Genomic DNA, 20,101 nt, shown 5'->3' on the forward strand with positions numbered 1-20,101 from the left:
TTACAACCAGGAACCTTGGAATGATTTCTTCATATCCCAGAGGATTTTTCTTTTTCTTGGTATGTGATTATGCAAAGTTCTGGCTCATTTATAGAATGGAACATAGATATATCAGGTCATATAATCATTACTGACAGAGGTGGCTGAATCATTTGCTTAGTTTTGCTTAGTTTTTTTTTCAGTTCTCCATGCATTTTCATTTACATTTCTCCTAATGAACATATTTTTGTATGAAGGTATACAATTTTCTACATTCAAAGTGGGTTTCTGTTGCTACCAAATGGTTAGGCTGAGATTCCCATCCTTAGATTGATTTCACTTCAGCTAGTTTTGGGCTTTAAGTTAGCCCAATTCAAATATATGCATGATTTAGTCAATTGCTTATATATTCTGGACATATTTAGCTGATCCATCAGTGATATACTGTATTCACTTACATGTTCAAATGGACCAATGTTTTCATCTCACTTCTATCCCTGCTTCATGGTTGTACCCTTCAGAGGACAAGACCAAAAAATTATGCCATTTTTTCTCTGTGTGTTGGAAGGTTTGGGTGAATTTTGGGAGAAAAATAGATTACTTAAGCTTTACATAAGCTTAAAACACTCATCTGATCCCATTTCTAATGAGGTACACTTTGGGTCCTGACCCTGCACACTTTTGGAGTGTGACCCCTGACATGCCACACAAAATCCTCAGGCCAATGTAATTTATATACCCCTGGATTACAAATATACTAGACAGTTTGTCTGCCATTGTCTTCAATATTTGTATTTTAAAATGCAATTTCTATCCTCTCATGTTTAGTCTAAGTAGGTATAGGATATAAAGGCAGTATATCTATAATATAACTTTAATATGAATATAACATTGCTTTGCTAAGTCTTATGAAGTCTAAGTATGTGAGAGAAAAAGTAGATGAAACTTAATGCTTTGGGGAAATAAACATTTACTCAAATTAGATAGTGCTGCCCAGACTGAATTCGTAACATGATGAACCTTTGCCTTCTTTGCTGAATGTATAAGAAAACTTTGTTATATCTATAGTGTTGCATCATAGAGCTTAAACACTTAAAACTAAGCCTGAATCATAAGTGTCCATAGGTGCCTGGCTGGCAGCAAATTATGAACATGAATTAAAATGTTGCAATGGAAACTTCACCCTGTACGGACTCATTTGCATTGCAAGTACAAAATGGTGTGGCTTGCATCTTGATATCGCTATGCATGCTTTGTCATTTTGGAGTAATTGTGGTTAGGAATTAAACTAGCACCAAGTGCTTTGTGGAGTAATTAATTGATATTATGTACCATCAAGTCATTTTCAACTCCTAGCAACTGTATACAGTAGATAGATTTTTCTCCATGAGAATCTATTCCTAACCTGGTCTTTCAGGTCTTCTAATGGTACGCTCATTGCCAACCACCTTGCTTCTGGTCATCATATTCCTTTCCTTCCACCTTTTCATTTTCAGAGTCATTTTCAACTCCTAGCAACTGTATACAGTAGATAGATTTTTCTCCATGAGAATCTATTCCTAACCTGGTCTTTCAGGTCTTCTAATGGTACGCTCATTGCCAACCACCTTGCTTCTGGTCATCATATTCCTTTCCTTCCACCTTTCCCGTCATTAGAGCCTTCTCTAGAGAACTGGGTCTTTGCCTAATGTGTATGAAGTAGGACAATTTGAGACTGGTCATTTGTGCCTTGAGTAGAACTCTGGGTTGATTTGTTTGATGATCCATTTCTTTGCTTTCTTGGCTGTCCACGGTGTTCTCAGGAGTCTTATCCAAAACCAGATTGAAAAGCATCAATACTTTTCCAATCCTGATTCTTCAAAGTCCAACTTTGGCTTCCATAGAGTATCACAGGGAATGCTATGGCTTGCACAGTTCTGATCTTTGTAGGAATAGAGACATCATGACCTTTTAATATATTTTCCAAGGCCTTCATGGCTGCTCTACCAAGTGCTAGTTTGTGGCATATTTCTTGACTGATGTTTTCCTTGAAAATGGTGGGTATGTGTTCAAGATCATATCATGGAAAATGACTAGCATTCTTCTTTAGTTTAACTTGGAACCTGCACATAAGCAGTTTATGATCTGCTGTGGAGTCATGCAGGATATAATATTCACATACACTTTAGTTCTCTTCAGTCATAATTGAAGGTGAATTCTACACATTAAAGAGGAGATAGGCAATGAGCAAACTCCTTGGTTCTATATCATGGAGAGCATGTCCATGGATAGACAAGACATTATCTGACACTGTCTCCTATCCCAGGAAGATGACAAAAAGCCCACTATGTTCCTCAATTTTTCACTTTTTATCTGAATGGATGATACTGTATTTCTTTTGTTCTTATATTTCAATTCTTAAATCTATTGGTTTATGATCGTTTACAATGCCATTCCAGGGTTCCCAGTTTGGTTGTTTGTTTGTTTGTTTGTTTGTTTTAGGATAAAATGATGCTTTATCTGCTAACATTCATGTGAATAACTGGTAAATAAATCACGAATGAAAATAAGTACTCCCTTTTGAAAAAGCAAGAATAGTATTATGATCCCTTCTTTGAATATGCTTGCAGGATATTTCATATTGACACTTAAAACACTTAAGTGTGATAGCACTTTATGTGAGATTTGCCCCGTTCGACAGAGAAACTCTCGTGACACGTGTGGTTCACAAAGAAGGTTTACTCATGCGTAACGTAGTAGTCACAAGCAAAGCCAGGACTGGCTTGGTACAATTGCATCACTTGTTATATTCCCCCCTTCCCGCGCTTTTTCCCGCCTCGTGATCGCGTTGCGGCTGTGGGCTATTAGGCCCCCCAATGTCCCCCCTGATCGTTCATGATGGCAGGGTCGGTCAGAGTCCATTGTCCTTGATTGCCAGTCCCCCTCCGGCTGGGTTGGCCCCTCCCTGCTACGTGCAGACCCGCGGGTTCTGTGCTGCGTTGCGATCTTGTTTCGCTGCCCTGCGGCCCCGTTCCTTGCTTGCTCGCGCCGTTATCAGTTCATAATTAAAAGCTTCCGCTGCGGTTTTCCTGTTTAGCTGGCCGCAGGTGGCTCGTTAATTAGCGGCGCTTTCGGTTCCTCTTTTCCCCGCTAGCTACCGCCGGTGGATTCCGCGTGGTCTGGTTGCGAGCTTCCCTGCAACCCCGTGCTTCCCTGAAGCCTCGTGCTGACCGAACCTGACATGCCGCCCCCCTGACGACAACTCCCCCCCCTCGGTCCTATTTCGGCTTCCCGGGGTATTTATTGTAAAAGTCCCGCACTAGGTCCGGCGCCCTTATGTGGGTTTTACTCACCCATTCGCTGTGGGACTTGGGGAAATGTTTCCATTGCACTAGGAGCTGGGTCTGCCCCTTGTGCCTCCGGGCGTCCAGTATCCGGTTGATTTCGAAATGCTGCTCCCCCCCGACCATGATGGGTGGTGGTACTCCCTCCGCCTTGTGCCAGGCGTTCCCTGGCTGGTGCAACTTTAGCAGGCTGCAATGGAACACCGGGTGGATCTTCCCGAGGCTTTTCGGGAGCGTCAGCCTGACGGTCACCGGATTGATGACCTCCGAAATGGGGAACGGCCCCACAAACCTCGGGCTGAGTTTTTTCGATGCCTGGTGCGTCTTTAGGTTTTTGGTTGACAGATACACCTGGTCCCCCACTTTCCACTTTTCCTCGGGGAGCCTCTTGCGGTCCGCGTGCTTCTTGTAGTCGGCTTTGGCTCTTTGCAATGCCGCGTGCGCCGCTCGCCGGGTCTCGTCGATTTGGGCGAACCAGGCGTCCAGGGAGTTGATCTGGGATTCCGGCTGAGGCAGCTCCGGCATGGGGACAAAATCTCTCCCGGTGGCTACTTTGAACGGAGAGAACCCGGTGCTCTTGTGGACGGCGTTGTTGTATGCCACCTCCGCGAATGGTAGTAGCTCCGCCCAATCGTCCTGTTGGTGCCCCACGTAGCAGCGCAGGTACTGTTCGAGCCCCCGTTCAGGCGTTCCGTGGCTCCGTCCGTCTGCGGGTGCGCCGCGGAGGATAGGGCTTGTTTCGTCCCCACCCGCTTCAGGAACTCCCGCCAGAACCGCGCGATGAAGTTGCCGCCCCGATCGCTGACGATACGTCGAGGTGCGCCGTGGAGTCGGTAGACATGTTGCACGAACAGTTTCGCCAGCCCCTCGGCCGTGGGGACTCGCCGGCACGCTACAAAGTGCGCTTGTTTGGAGAATAAGTCCGTGACCACCCAAATGGCGGTCTTCCCCTTACTCTCCGGGAGCTCCACTATGAAGTCCATGGCGACCTCTTGCCAAGGGCCGTCGGGTTCCGCTACCGGCTGGAGTAGGCCTCTAGGTTTGCCTTTGGCTCCTTTCGCTGTTGCGCACACCGGGCAACCCCCCGAGTATGCCTCCACGTCCTTCCGGAGCGTGGGCCACCAAAACTGCCGCCGGATTAAGTGGAGTGTCTTTACGAAGCCATAATGCCCCGCGCTCCGGCTGTCGTGGGCTCTCTCCATGACCTCCCGTCGGCAACCCTCGGGCACGTACAGCTTTCCTTCGTGCCACCACAACCCCTCTTGGCCGGTTAGCGCCTCTCGGTTCTGCTTGAGCCAACCGTCCCGCTCCGCTGCCTCCGCGAACCCTTGCCTTACTTCAGGCGCCGCGTCCCGTCGCTCCCCCTTGGTCTGGCTTCGGGTCACCGCCTTTGCAGCCAGCCTGCTGGCGGGGATGACGGAGTCCACGATCTCCTCCCGTAGGCTGGCGTGTTGGGGCATGCGAGACAGTCCATCCGCTAAGAAGTTGCGCTTCCCGGGGATGTGTTTCAGTGTGAACCTGAACCTCCCGAAGTATTGGGACCACCGTGCCTGTTTGGGGGATAGCTTACGCGGGGTCTTCAGGGCCTCGAGGTTCTTATGGTCCGTCCACACCTCGAACGGTTCAGTTGCCCCCTCCAGTAGATGCCTCCACGTGGCCAGCGCCCACTTGACCGCGTACGCCTCTTTCTCCCACACCATCCACCTCCTCTCCGTCTCGGTGAATTTGCGGGAGGCGTAGGCGCACGGGTGGATGGCCCCCTCCGGGCTGGGTTGGAGCAGGACTGCTCCCGTTGCCACGTCTGATGCATCCACTTGGATTATAAACCGCCGGTCTGGGTCGGGATGGCGCAGGATCGGCTCCGCGGTGAACCGCTGTTTTAGTTCCTCAAACGCCCCCTGGCATTCTGCAGTCCACGCGAGTGCCATGCTGGGCTTGGGGGTTTCCCAGTGCCCTTGGTTTTTAGCAGGTCGGTTAGGGGAAGGGCGATTTGGGCGAAGTTCGGGATGAACTGACGATAGAAGTTCGCAAACCCTAGGAAGCTTTGGAGTTGCCTCCGGGTTCGCGGCGCTTCCCAGCCCAGGACATCCCTTACTTTCGCCGGGTCCATCTCAATTCCCCGGCTGGATATTCGGTAGCCGAGGTAGTCTAGTTGCTCTCGATGGAACTCGCATTTCGAGAGCTTTGCGTACAGCTGTGCCTTCAGCAGTCTCTGGAGCACCGTGCGCACCAGGCTCACGTGCTCCGCCAGGGTCTCGGTGTAGATGAGGATGTCGTCCAGGTAGACCAGGACGCCCCGGTAGAGTAGGTCGTGCAGCACCTCATTAATTAGCTGCATAAATACCCCCGGGGCCCCTTTTAATCCGAACGGCATCACGGAAAACTGGTAGCTTCCGAGCGGGGTGTTGAACGCCGTCTTCCACTCATCTTTTGCGCGGATCCTAACTCTGAAGTAGGCTTCGCGCAAGTCCAGTTTTGTGAACACCCTCCCCTTCGACAGATGCGACATCAAGTCCTTCATCAGGGGGAGGGGGTATTTGTACTCCGTGCTGATTGCGTTCAGCCCCCGGTAGTCTACGCACATACGGAGCGAGCCGTCCTTCTTCTCCCGGAATAACACCGGGGCCGCTAATGGTGACTTCGCGGGTTGGATGAATCCCCGTGCTAGGTTCTTGTCTATGAACTCGCGCAGGGCTCCCATCTCCCTCCTCGACAGGGAGTACATTTTTGGCTTAGGCAGGGTCGCTCCTGGCTCTAGCTCGATGGCGCAATCACTGGGCCGGTGTGGTGGGAGCTGGTCAGACTCCTTCTCCCCGAACGCTGCCGCCAGGTCTCGATACTGCCTCGGGATTCCGCCGCCCGTCGGGGGTTCCCCGGGTCCGGCCCCTCGCTTTGCGGTCGCCTCGCCAGTCGCCGCTGCCTACCCTCGCCTCGGGATCGTGGCGGGTCTCCGGGGTCCCGGCGCTGCTGCTGCTGCTGTTGCTGTTGCCGCCCGGGTCTCGGGCCCCATCTGCTCTCGCCCCGTCTCCCGGTGTCCCGGACCCTCCGCTTGTCCGCCGGTGGTTGCGGCTGCCTCCGTCTCCACGGCCCGGTCCCCTCTGCTCTCGCCCCTCGCCGGTCTGTCGACCCCGAACCGCACTGCCTCCGCCGTCCAGTCGACTCGTGGGTTCCGCCGCCGCAGCCACGCCAAGCCGAGTACCACCGCGTAGTCGGCCACCGGGACCACCATGAACCTCAGTTCTTCCCGGTGACTCCCGATCGTCATCTGGACCGGCTCGGTGTAATACTGAGCTGGCCCCCCCCCTGCCAGCATGCCATCTAACTGGCTGAATGAAATGGGCTCCCGGAGGCGCCTCAGCTGTAGCCCGAGCCCCGAGACTACCGCTGGGTGCATCAAGCAGTGGGTGCAGCCCGAGTCCAGTAGCGCCCGTAGCTGCGCCTCCCCTCCGGATCTCACCCCCCGGACGTGTATCCTCACCCGGAACGGTGGGCAGTCCTCGTCTCCTAGTGGGTCCGCGCGCCTCGACTCCCCTGCTCGCACTGGGACGCCGTTCAGTGCGAGCGCGCCTCGTTTCCCGCCGGCTCCGAGTCCTCTCCGGAGGATGCTGTCTCCGGGGTCGACCACCCCCCGCGTCCTTTCTCAGTCACCGCCGCCACTGCCCCCTTCCGCGGTCGGTCACCGGTCCTTTTCCCGTTCGCACGCGGGGTTTTGACTTCGGGCCGTGGTGGGGCGCCTTCCCGCTCCGTCGGGCACTGCGCCGCTCGGTGGCCTCTGCCTCCGCATCGGAAGCACAGATTCGGGGCTCTGGTCGCCTCTCGCCTCCCGGTGGACTGCAGTTGACCGCTCCGTCTCTCCTCGGGGGTCCTCTCCCTCGGCCGGTCCCTCGTCTGGTCCCGTCGTCTTGTGCTCTGTTGGATCTGCCGCCACGCCGATTCCGCCGTTCCGGCCAGCCAGATCCAATCCTTCACTGTGGACGGGTCGTCCCGCCCCAGTGCCCGTTCCAGGATCTCTGGGTTGAGTCCCCTCTTAAAATACTTCACCTTCAGGGACTCCGGCCAGTCCGCGAGCTTCTCGGCCAACCTCCGGAACTCCAGGGCATATTCCGATACCGATTTGCCCCGCTGTCTGAATTGTAGGATGTCGTCCTCCGCCCGCTTGGCGCACAATGTGTCCTCGAATCTGTCCCGGAGCGCCTGCATGAAGTCCGGGAAGCTCCGTAGTTCCGCCGCGTTGGCATCGTACAGCCCGATCACCCAGCTGGCGGCTTGGCCATCTAGCAGCTCGGCCACGTAGGATACCCTGTCCTCGTCTCTAGCGAATAGGTGACCACCCCTCTGCATGAACCCCCTGACGTGCGTCAGAAAGTGCGGCAGCTGTTCGGGGTCCCCTGAGAACTTCCCAGTGATACCTCGAAGTCTCAGGGCGTCTGCCGCCCGTTGGTCCTCCGACCGGGGCGCCGTGGGTGGTGCCGGCGGGGGTGTTGGACCGCCCCCCCTGTCGCTCAGCTCCTCGTTCACCGCCGGTGGCCCCACTCTCTGTAGTAGGGTCTGGAGCATCGCCTCCACGGCATCTAGGCGTCGCTCGACTCTCTCCTCTAGTCGGGCGAATTTCTCGCTCCACTCACGGTTCCGGAACCCCGAACCCCGGGTCATCGTAACGCCTGAATCGTCTGGTCCTTGGTTCACGCCCATCGACCACCGCTCGGATGGAGTGCGCCCGGCCCTGGCCGCTGCCCCGTCGCTCCCGGGCGGCTCCGACCGCCCTTCCGCGAGCCTGGATCCCTCGCGCTCCAGCTGACCCACGGATTCCTCGTCGCTGGTCATGCCTGTATTGAGAAAGAAAACGCTCCTCGGTGGTACCGGGTAGCGCTGACGGTGAGTCCTGGCTTTATGTGAGATTTGCCCCGTTCGACAGAGAAACTCTCGTGACACGTGTGGTTCACAAAGAAGGTTTACTCATGCGTAACGTAGTAGTCACAAGCAAAGCCAGGACTGGCTTGGTACAATTGCATCACTTGTTATATTCCCCCTTCCCGCGCTTTTTCCCGCCTCGTGATCGCGTTGCGGCTGTGGGCTATTAGGCCCCCCAATGTCCCCCCTGATCGTTCATGATGGCAGGGTCGGTCAGAGTCCATTGTCCTTGATTGCCAGTCCCCCTCCGGCTGGGTTGGCCCCTCCCTGCTACGTGCAGACCCGCGGGTTCTGTGCTGCGTTGCGATCTTGTTTCGCTGCCCTGCGGCCCCGTTCCTTGCTTGCTCGCGCCGTTATCAGTTCATAATTAAAAGCTTCCGCTGCGGTTTTCCTGTTTAGCTGGCCGCAGGTGGCTCGTTAATTAGCGGCGCTTTCGGTTCCTCTTTTCCCCGCTAGCTACCGCCGGTGGATTCCGCGTGGTCTGGTTGCGAGCTTCCCTGCAACCCCGTGCTCCCCTGAAGCCTCGTGCTGACCGAACCTGACACTTTACACAGTGCATTAAATTTACAATGCACTTTCCCTTGTATATTGTCCCAAAGACATGCAATTTCCCTCTCTGCACAAAAACTGCACTTTTTCAGAGATGACTGACTTGAAGAGGCTGAAAATATTTTGGCAATTCTTTTACTGATGATGTTCTCCAAAAGGAAGGTCATTTGGGACAAAAGCTTTTTGATGGCTACCGTATCAGTGTTATAACATTTCAGATAGTCTTCCTTGAATATAAGAGTTAATGTAAAGCTTTTATGGTATCTTGAAAATTATTATTCAAAACAAAATAACAAATATTGGATTGGAGCTGTGGAACTGTAGAGTCAGAAGTAAGTCACTAATATCTTGGAATTAACATTGCATTTGAAAAAGTAGGAGTAGCGGCTTTGTCTTAAAATTTAGCTGACTGAGCACATGACTACTTAAGAGGGGGTACAGTGACCACTGTTTTATTGCAGTGATGTATACCAAATCATGAAGTTACACTAGCAATAACAGTAATGCCAGTCAGTACCGATACCAGTCTGATTGTTGGGTCTACTGTTCAGTAGCTGATATCTAATTACCATTGAATGATGGTATATTAAGATTTCATGAGGGAAAGGAGAAGAAAATAGGACAAGATTGATTATGCAAACCTTGTTTAAACTCTGGTCCCAGACTGGACTGTAAAGAGGAAAGTATATCCATTCTGATGGCTACTGACTTATGGCATCAGAATGGTGTTAAATTCAAATATCACCAACTGCACTATTATTGTAAATGACTCAGATCACTGGGTACATACAGCCAAGATTGCAACCAGCTGCCAAGTATTATGGTTCATGTCTTGCTTCACAACCCCCCCCCCCCCAATATTTCTTATCCTTTATTTATAAAGGGGGATAACCACACTTGTTTATTATAATGACCTAATGCATTATAATCTAAATATGGTATTAAAAACGACTGAATGAAAGCCAGAAAAGATATTTAGAGTGTGTGTCATTCTGGAGATCTAAGAATCCCTTTGTTCATTTCCTTCTGGCAAGTGGATCATTTAGTTAAGAAGTCATCCTCTGAGCATTTTAATATATGAGCAAAGCTAATGAACTCTTCATATCATGACTGGTTTGTTCAGAAGGGACCTTATTAAAATGTGTTCCTCTACCTGTTTTGGCATATAGTGAACATTTTGAAGTATATCAGATTTCCTGAAGGCATCCATGTTGCTTGCTGTTAGGCAAAGAAATATATCTGGAACAAATCTTTCAAGTAAGTGCTAGCAATTTTCAAGAGAGTTACCATGTTACATTATAGCAGACCATAAAAATAAAATGTACAAGTATTTACTAAAAGGCTTGAAGGACTCTTTTTAAATTTTTTTAGTCTTGTTTCTAAGTACAAATTACCTGAATGTGGGGCAGTAGGTAGTACTTCCCACACAGACTGAAGGTTTTTACAAGAAAAGCCATTGTATAGATTTTTGACCCATGTTCTTTCCCCATTACCCCCAATTAAGGATTCTTGGTAGCCTACCAAGAATAGGATTCAGGAAAATTTGGCTTGTTCTATCAAGGACATTGTATAATATATATAATTAGTATTTTTACACGTATGGTAGGGGCCTCTCATCTTAATTGCTCAAAGTAAAAATATCACCTCATATACAGTAAGCTTTGCCTTAAACACTTTTTTTATATCTTCAGAGAATAATGTCAAAAGTTCAGATAATGTACCCAAAGAAGGAAGCATCTAGTGAGAGAAAGAAGGTAATAGCTTCTGACTAAATTCACACACTATCAGTTTAGCAAGACAAACCTAGCTGTTTTGTGTGGAAAAAATTAAAATTCTGTGGGGATATTTCATGGAATTGTTATTGATGAAAGCAAGACTGTATGCTACTGGGACTGTAATAGTAATGGGAAATAATAAGGTTACATTTCAAGATTAAGGGCTTATCCACACTGCCTTGTTTCCCATCATGAGAACTGGCAGGGAACCATTTCAGGAGGGCAGAAATGGACAATGTCACCCTCAGCCCCCCACTTACCTCCAAAGTGACCACTTTTCCCTCTTTTCCTGGCATGTCATCTCAGCTACTCCTTTCTGATTGGACTTGAATGCTTCAGTCTCCTGCAAGCTAACCTCAGCAGAAATAGCACAGTGGCTAAGATCTTTGCTCAGCATAGAAGAGTTTGCTAGTTTAAAACCTGACACATCTATCTATCTATCTATCTATCTATCTATCTATCTATCTATCTATCTATCTATCTATCTATCTATCTATCTTGTTCCCCTGTGGTTTGATTTTTGTAAAATGTCCAGAAGGGCACCATTTTTTGTTTGTTTTTCCAGTCACCTGACATAGGTGAATTTCACCTCCAGTGGCCAAATAGGTGAAAAAAAGCCCAATATTCTAAGAACCTGGGAGCTGGGGCATATGTGAAACCCTTCTACATCTGTCCAGGAAGAAAAAAAGTAGGGACTCAGGAAAAGAAACATTGTAATCATGATCATCCAATTGCAAAAAGCAGCTTTACTTGGAACAGCTTACATCCTGCCACAATACCTTTAACACCATCAAACAACATCTGCCTATCCCAGGTCCTTGGGAAAGACTTAATAGGTGGATAAAAATGCCAAATCCAGTCTAAACAATGGGCTGACTGTGTGACCAACAATAATAATAAGTTTATGTCAGGTTTTGAACTAGCAGCCTTCTTAAACTATGTGAAGATTATAGCCATTGTATTATTTCATATCTGCTAAAAAAAAAAAAGAGGGCTGTAGAACTTATTACAATAGAACTGAGTTGAAAGAAGGATTTTTTTTAAAAAAATATAGCTGTTTCTTGTGCCCGCATATATGTGCATTTGCTTTGATATTGTACATTTAAATTTGATTTCACTTTGTGTGGATAGCATGTATGTTTGTGTGTGTATTCCTTTCCTGGAAGAGAAAGATGAGAGGGTAAGACAGCAGTGGAATTTTCAAGAGAGAGGATGTATGTAGCCTATAGTGTGAATTGAATATTTTGTAAGCTGTTGCCAAAGTGTCTGTCTGGCCAGGATTTTTTTAAGATGGCTAGAGTCAAGCTGTCATGAGTACAGGACAAAGATAGCTTAAATGGTAACGGCAGTTAGGCCCTTAATTGTATTGGGAGGAATATTATGTTCAGTTTCTTGTTTCATTCAGTTGGTTTGTGATCCATTGCCAAGTGAATAGGTTCCACTTTCTGTTTGGAGTGAGAAGATTCTGATATTAAGTAAGGAACTTCATATCAGAGTTACTTCAGTTAAAACCAATCAGACTGAGATTAATTGAAATTTGTATGATATCTTAGCTAGGATTACTTTTCACTGAACTTATAACTAACCTGCTCTTGATTCTGATCTTTGGCTTTTTGTTCAGTAAAACAACGTCACCAGTGTCTTCAAAGAGCAACAGTTCAATTTTAGTATTGTTAAAGTTTTACTACTGTTCTGAAGTAGTTAATTTGTCTTCCAACCAACCACTTAGATTAGTTCCCCCTCCTGCCCTTCCTCTGCATCCCATTCTACTTATCCACTTGGATTATCTTTTAATACTGGAGAGAAAAAACTAATCTTTGTGTTTGCTCATTTAACACTTCATCCCTTTAAAAATATGTGTGTATTAAAAGAGCAGTGATAGCGGGACGAATAACAGGAGATAGGACTATTTTAAGAAGAAATGGTGTTATACTGTTACACATCCGTTTTCTTTTTTAAATGTGAGGTGATTTATCTCCTTTTGTTTTTTGCAGCTCTTTTAAAAGTTAAAGAATTCCTATCACATAATGTCTATGTTCCAGGAGTCCAGAATCCATTTTCACCTAAATTGAGCCATATGTAGGCCAAAAGCACATTTTTGAACCTGTTAATGTGCCGCTTAACAGAACTGAGGTTGGTGAAGGATATTTTGCAAGATCTATATTTCTATTTCTAAAATTGTACTGGAGAAATAAGTATTGTCTCTTTCTAGCTTATGAGGAGAAAGCAATATACATCAGTCAGGTTGTCTACTGGAAAGTAATACAGACAAAAGATCCCTAGTTCTGACTTCTACATGAATATACTGTTTCAATATATATATATATATATATTGAATATGTTCTACACATACTTATGTGTAGAACAACTGATCTCAAGAAATATATATATATTCTTGAGATCAGTTGTTCTACACATAAGTATGATTCTGTTATGTCCAAAAATGTGCTCAACTTTTGAGATGAATTGTTCCATCCATTTCTGTATAGGCTCATATGCATTATCTTGTACTGTTCTTGCCACCCAGCCTCCGCCTTTTCTTTGAAGACACTTGTCTTGTTGCAGATCATAAATCTGTATGTATGTCCAAGAAAAATCTGAAAGCAACATTACATTAACAGAAGGAGAGATAAAACACCTGTGTGGACTTAAAAAACAACTTTGGGAAGAAGAAACAAAAGATATATCTTGCCTATTGAAGCAATCAGGTGACAGCTGTAGCTGTGACTATAATACATCAAATTATTTCCAATATGTTAAGCAAACAAATCATTTATAGACACTAAAGCAAACAATTATTTATATGTTTGCTGGGCCGTGTATAGCAGGAAGCCATGCTTGGAACGCTTGTTAGAAGCAGTGTACTGTATACCTGAAATCCATCAAATGTTAGCTTAGGTAAGAGGGGAAATATGTGCTGAATAATATTTTGGAGGCACTTCATCCTTTGTCTCTCTGAGATCATCCTCCATAGATTTCTTATACTTTAATATATATATTTATATTGATTTTTGTTCTTCTTAAAAACATACTTATAGAAATCAAGCAACCGTATGAGAAATCATTTTGTTGTTTTTAGAACAATTTGGGCCTGACTTTTACATTTCTTAGAGCTTGTCTGTCCATGTGAGCAATCCAAGTTCTGAGATGAAATTATTGAGCAGTGCTAGTTGCAGCAATATTGTCTCAGACTCTATTCCTCAGATATAGATTTGCTAGGGGGGAAAAAAGGCGCTATGTTAAATAAAATTTGATATGCATTTGATTCTGGCATTTCTCCAATACTGAAATTTCTGAAACATTCTGATAGAAGTTAAAGGTGTTGCTTTCTACATTTTATAAAGGCTCAACTCTCTAGAAGGTTCTCTGAATAAGATACAGTATATTAACTTGCAAATGTAGATTATTTGTGTGTGCATGTGTGTGTGTGCATGTGCCAGAGGACAAAGTGAACTCTGCCAAAACTGAGGAATATTTTTGCACCATATCCATCACTGTGGGGGATTGCATGGGCTTCAGCAACAAGTGTAGAATCAGAAACAACATTCAGGCCATCAATGGAAAGTGGTTAAACAGAATGCAGTTTTCCTCCTCCTCCTCCACCTTGGTTCAACTTCCTGACATTCAACTTTTCTCAGGAATCTGCTATGACTTGCTGCATTTAGCCAATATATAATGCTTCTTAGCCATTCTCTAATGATCATCTTTCAGAAAGAATGTGTGCCAGCAAATCTGTCAAGGCAACTTGACTTTCTACCTATAGCTCAGCTTTATCCCTTGCTAGGCAAATAAAAAGGAGTCAATGTTAATTATAATGGAAGTAAAAGAAAAATGTGATTCACCGAAATGGATTCACTTGTAGATCAGGCAGATAGGAAGTATGACATCTGCAAGCGTCCATCATTTTCCACTTGAAAAGTTGCACAAAGAAGCACATATTAGGGAAGTTCATGAGAAGAAGGCATATAGTGCAGATAACTGCATTCTTTAAAATGTACATTAGGGAAAGTAGCTTACAAAACAGTCCATGTTTTGGAAGAGTAGGTACAGAACTGTATTAGAAAAAGCTTCAATACTTGATTATTTGGCACCAAGAGCACACTCATGGTGTGTGTTTAAGGGTTCGTAGTAAATCACCTGTAAAATATTACTGCATACTTTTGTGTATGCACATGCAACACACATAAACAAAAAACAAAAACCAGAAAAATAGGCAGGGCTCTGATCATGCACTTGCAGATGACATCTTGACTTTTTTTTTTATGTCCTCTCAGCATCCCCTTTAGCTAGATCATGCAAAATACACTTTTTTACAAAGTGTGAAATTATATTTTAGACACCCTTTAGAACAAGCCTTCAGGTACTCCATGTGTGTGTTATGAACAGAAACCATTTTTCTATGAAATGGATTGTTACAGGGTTTGTCATTTTCAACTGAGTGAAGCTCAAAAAAGCCCCCCCCCCCGGATGATTTTGTATTTTCAGTGGAAAACTACCTGCAATTTAGATCCTGTTATAAGTAAGTAAAATAATCAGATGTCTTCAGATTGGGGGATTTTGTCTTTCGTCTTGTATTTGGACTCCGTAATAATTTGGTGACAGCATGAGGTTACCATTTTTGAAAATGGTTAGAACTGCTGGAGTCATACATCAGAAAGTCAGTATTCTTCCTATTTTGTAATGTATCTAATGGTTAGCAGTATAAACCACATAAGTAAAACAAATGCAGGGTGTTCACTTTATACTACTGAGTAACATGAATTTGAGCTACTACCCAGTATACTCCAACTATAGAAAAATAACACATTCAATGAAGAGGGAAAAAAAAGTGTCCTATAATGGTTAAGAAAGGCACAACTTTTTATGTATAATGTGCTCTATCATTTCAGAGGGGAGGATGCAGAATAATGGTTTAAGTTACATGTTCATCATGTTTTAAGTTAGTCCTCATAGTAACAGCAATTTGATAATGGAATTAGCAAAAGAAGTGATAAGGTACAATTTGTGGTTGAGCTGGTATTTTGGCTGTGTTGACGGCACCGGTTGGTTTTATCTCAGCTCCTGTATTTGTTATTTATTACTTTTTATGATGCTTTTATTTTGTTTTTATTCTCTGTTAGCCACCCAGAGACGTATGTTTGGGATGGGCGGCCATATAAATTGAATGAATGAATGAATGAATGAATGAATGAATGAATGAATGAATGAATGAATTGCTGGGTGCAGAGGATGAACAGACATAGGTCATAGACATTTTAAACTGGATTCCTTCATTGGGCAAGATATTAGATTTAATGCTCTAAAAGGTTCCTTCCAATACTAGATTGTATTAGAAATTTCATAAAATTCAGAAATTCTCTGTCTTTTTATCTTAATTAATAAATAAAATATTTATACCCAGCAGGAAAGGCTGGGTATAATTGGAGCATATGTTGTATGCATTCATTTGCATTTGCAATACTATAGCAATGCTTGGAACTATGTAAGAAGATATCAGCTAACAATGTATTTTATTCATTAAATTAATTTTATTCATTATAATCTATTTTATTCAAAGTGTCCTTTGAACCTGGTAGCCGCTATGTGGTATACATTTGGAATACATATCTGCCTTTATAGGAAGGAGGCTAAACCATAGGAATCTGAAATTTGAATTATTCCAGGTAGGGCTGCATTAGGATAAATACTAGCAACAGTACATTTAACTACAATATAATTTATCTAAACTACAAAATGTACTGGTCTAATTCGCAGTGATGTCCACAACTTGTATGGCTTTAAAAGAGGATTAAATAACTTAATGAAGGATAGCTATAAATTATCTCTTTAACCTCTCAGTACCAATTGCTTGAAATTCGAGAAGGAGGATTTTACTGAACTCATATATTGTTTCTAGGTACCTTGTGGCAGCTGGTTATGGCTGCTGTGAAACCAGAATGTGGCTTACTTGGTCCTTGGTCTAATGTATCTATCTTGTTCTGATGCTCAATTGTAAAAACATACAGCAAAACCTGTAGTGTGAGGCTCACACAGAGGGGGACACAGATTTCTTTAATGATTAGCATCTAAAAAGCTGGTATCTGTTCAGCCTATGTGAAGTTGGATTTCGAAATAATAATAATAATAATAATAATAATAATAATAATAATAATAATAGCAAAAAACAGCTTTAATTGGAACAGCTTATCTTTAACACCATCAGACAACAACATCTGCCTACTGCCTATCCCAGGTCCTTCGGAAGGACTCGGTAGGTGGATAAAAATGCCAAATCCAGTCTAAACATCTGGCTGACTGTGCAACTGATAACTTGTTTTATTTCTTCCTGCATGAAGTCTTTGCTAGTATGGTGGTGAAAAGATCACATTCTCCCAGCATGTTCAAGATAATAAACCTGTTCCTTTTATGCAGCTCACATTGAAGGTACAAGTTTTTCTCTGTGTTCATTTAGACTGGGAAACTGCTGCCGCTCCCCTGGAATATCTCTTGAACACTTTTCCAGTAGGAATCTTACAAGACTATTATAGATACTTTCATCTCTACTGTTGCTTTGCCCTTAGCAGCCACAATATGAGAATGAGTCAAATTAATCAAATCAAGCCTAAGCTTGGGTTATGATGTCAGCAGTCATAGGATTCCATTTAAAATGCCTGCAGCAACTCCAAAGCTTCATGAGCTCCAAGGCTTTAATTCAGATGTCTTTAAACTGATAAATAGGGACCACGGTATCAGCAGAAGACCTCTGCTGCTTGACCTCCAGGTGCAGTTGTGAGCTAAGAGAACAGTACGGTCAATATGATAGGCTGAATTGATGTGATACTGGGGCTTGTATATTAGAAGTGCAATTTTAGGGCCACTGGGTCAGAATTTATTATTCTGGGCATCTAGGAGGGAAACAAAGCTTAGTAAGACTTGTAGTTTACAGGGTTCATAAAAGGTAGAATTTCTAAAGGATGTCTTCAAAGTGGTCTATCTCATATTAACATTTGACAACTCTTTCTGCTTATTCATCAATTTTGGAGGCTTTGGAGAACTGGAACTGGGGATAGCATAAATTCAAGCCAATCAGGCATTTTAATCTTTCTAATCTTCTTCATTCTGATGCCGCTATAAGTAAAGTAGCCATGACTGCCATGATTCCTCAGCAAAATAAGCTTTAAATTATTTTACCTCCCAGTATAATTACTTGGTTGCTGGGCCTATATCAGAATGAGAGTCTTTGTCTCTGGCTCACATTCCAACTTTTTTCCTACCTCCCAGGCATACCAGATGCTGATTGAAAGTATCCAGTGTAAGGCTTCCTAATTTATCAGTGTTGTTCCTTCTTGAGAGGTTGCCATCACTTTTTTAATTATGGGTCTGAGGCAAAAGGTCATTCCCTCCTATTATTATTGGTTGCAGTCACCCAGATGTTTAGACTGGAATTGGCATTTTTATTCACTTATTGAATCTTTCCCAAGGACCTGGGATAGGCAGATGTTATTGTTAAATCATCATCATCATCATCATCATCATCATCATCATCATCATCATCATCATCAGTGTTTTATATTATTTTAAATATGATAACCTTACAACACAACATTGGGTGCTGGAGCATTCATGGGGTGGGGTGGGCTGGCAAAAAAGATGTAGTCCATGGCTATGCAATCAAAGCCCCTCCCTTTTTGTATGTGTGTTGTGCACGTGATACATGTAAAAAGGGGTATATCTTTGTGCAGTCATAGCCTCCCTCTTGATTTTTTTGACTGCCCCCCCCCCCCCAATAGCCCTGCTATTCACCTATAAGGCAATATCACAGGAAGGCATTACCCCATGCTATTGTGAATTAACTCTCTCTAAAGTAGAATATGAGGAAAAAATCCTTTTTAAAAGTTCCAGTCTCTACCCATAGTGGCCAAGTCACCCTACCTATTTATCTTTCAAATAATAGTCATATAAGCACTAAAGATTATGGGATTTTCTAATTATTGGGTCAAATAAGCATACTAAAAAAGAAGATGAAAGAGACCTCTCCTATTGAGAGTGTATATTTGGAGGCTTAAATAAATGTAAAGGGTTGTTTTTTTTTTTTTGTAACGGTTATCAACCCAAGATAAGAAGGCCTATTCTCCCTGCTATGAATTTGTACCCTTACTTTCAATTTGAATTGTCTTCCTAGCTTTATAGTGAGGCAAATGGTTTTATATGGCACTACATTTAAATAATTAAAGGTGGGATGTTAAACATTGTATTCATGTTCTGAAGAAGTCTCTAGACTGTACATATAGCAACATTTGCTCCATCTCTAGAGACAAGATTTCTGGAATTCAGTATTCAGTATGTGGTCTGAAGAATTCTTACATTAATGATTTCAAAAGTGCATGGTACACTTTGAAAGGGATGTTGTTGTATTTGTGTAATATTGGAACAAATCTGCCCTTCTCAGCTAATCAGGATGAGAAGCCTGGAATGGAAAAGTACTGTGCCTGTGATTCTTGAAGAACAGCAAGGATGTATTCACCCATAGCTCACCCTTCTAGGTTAGCCTATATCTAACCTTGGTAACCTATTAACTGTATTCACCTGTAGTTGACGTCTCTTGAGAAAACAAAAATATGGGGATGGGTCCACAGAACAGAAGAGATCAAAGGAAAATCCCAGTTAAGGTGATGAAGAACTTCTTGAACAATCAGTAATCTCTAAATGCTATATCTCCTTGAAGCAAAATGTATAAAAACCCTGATCTCTTTGTGTTCAGGGAGCCTCTTTTCATAGAGGTATCCCCTTTACTGCTGCACACCAATAAAGGAATTTTGCTCTAAGGGTCTCTTGTGTCTTGGAAAGTTATTGGCAGTTGTCTCCGGGCTAAGAACCCCATTTTGGGTCTAACAAGGAAGTCATTCTTCAGATTTTCCTCTCTTATAGGAGCAAGACTAAGGTTTTCAGTTTCAGTGCAACTTGTCATTTTTATGGAATGTCCAGTTTTCATTAATGCCCTTGGAAAAGAATAATGCCACCTCCTCCAAGCAACTGCACAATGGGACTTGTTCTAAGAAAACAGATAACAGATTGCATTATATATCAGTTCCATGTTGCAATCTAGAGTAAGGAGAAATTAAAATGGGACATCATGCAGGATAATAAGATAAAGGCCTTACTTTTTTTTTTTTTTTTAAGAGATGTACAGAATGGTTCATGTATGAAGTATTCCAAGCACGTGCTTGAGTTTGAAACAACATACCCCTAACCCTACAGTTACTGATATTACTTTAATACAAAACAGAACAGAACACATCTTTATTTGGTCAATGACTTTGATATAGTACTAGCCAGATTAAAAGATTTTATGTGACCTTTCAATTGAGAAAATGAAATTTAACAGCATGTGAAGATCAACAGAGGTTTACAGAGACTTTCTATTATCCTTCAGAACATTAAATATATGTTACCAGCAAAGGGTTTATTCAGACTTTAAGCATGTCTAACTTGTACCATGGGTTTCAAGGGTTCCTAAAGTGAATTAGCTTACACTGGAATAACTGTAATACTGTATGATAGAAACAGGGATCCCAGTGGCTTCCA

This window comes from Python bivittatus, unplaced genomic scaffold (assembly GCF_059951505.1).
Source record: "Python bivittatus isolate LINGU-HERP-01145 unplaced genomic scaffold, Pbiv_v1 ctg000840_np1212, whole genome shotgun sequence".
NCBI lineage: Eukaryota > Metazoa > Chordata > Lepidosauria > Squamata > Pythonidae > Python > Python bivittatus.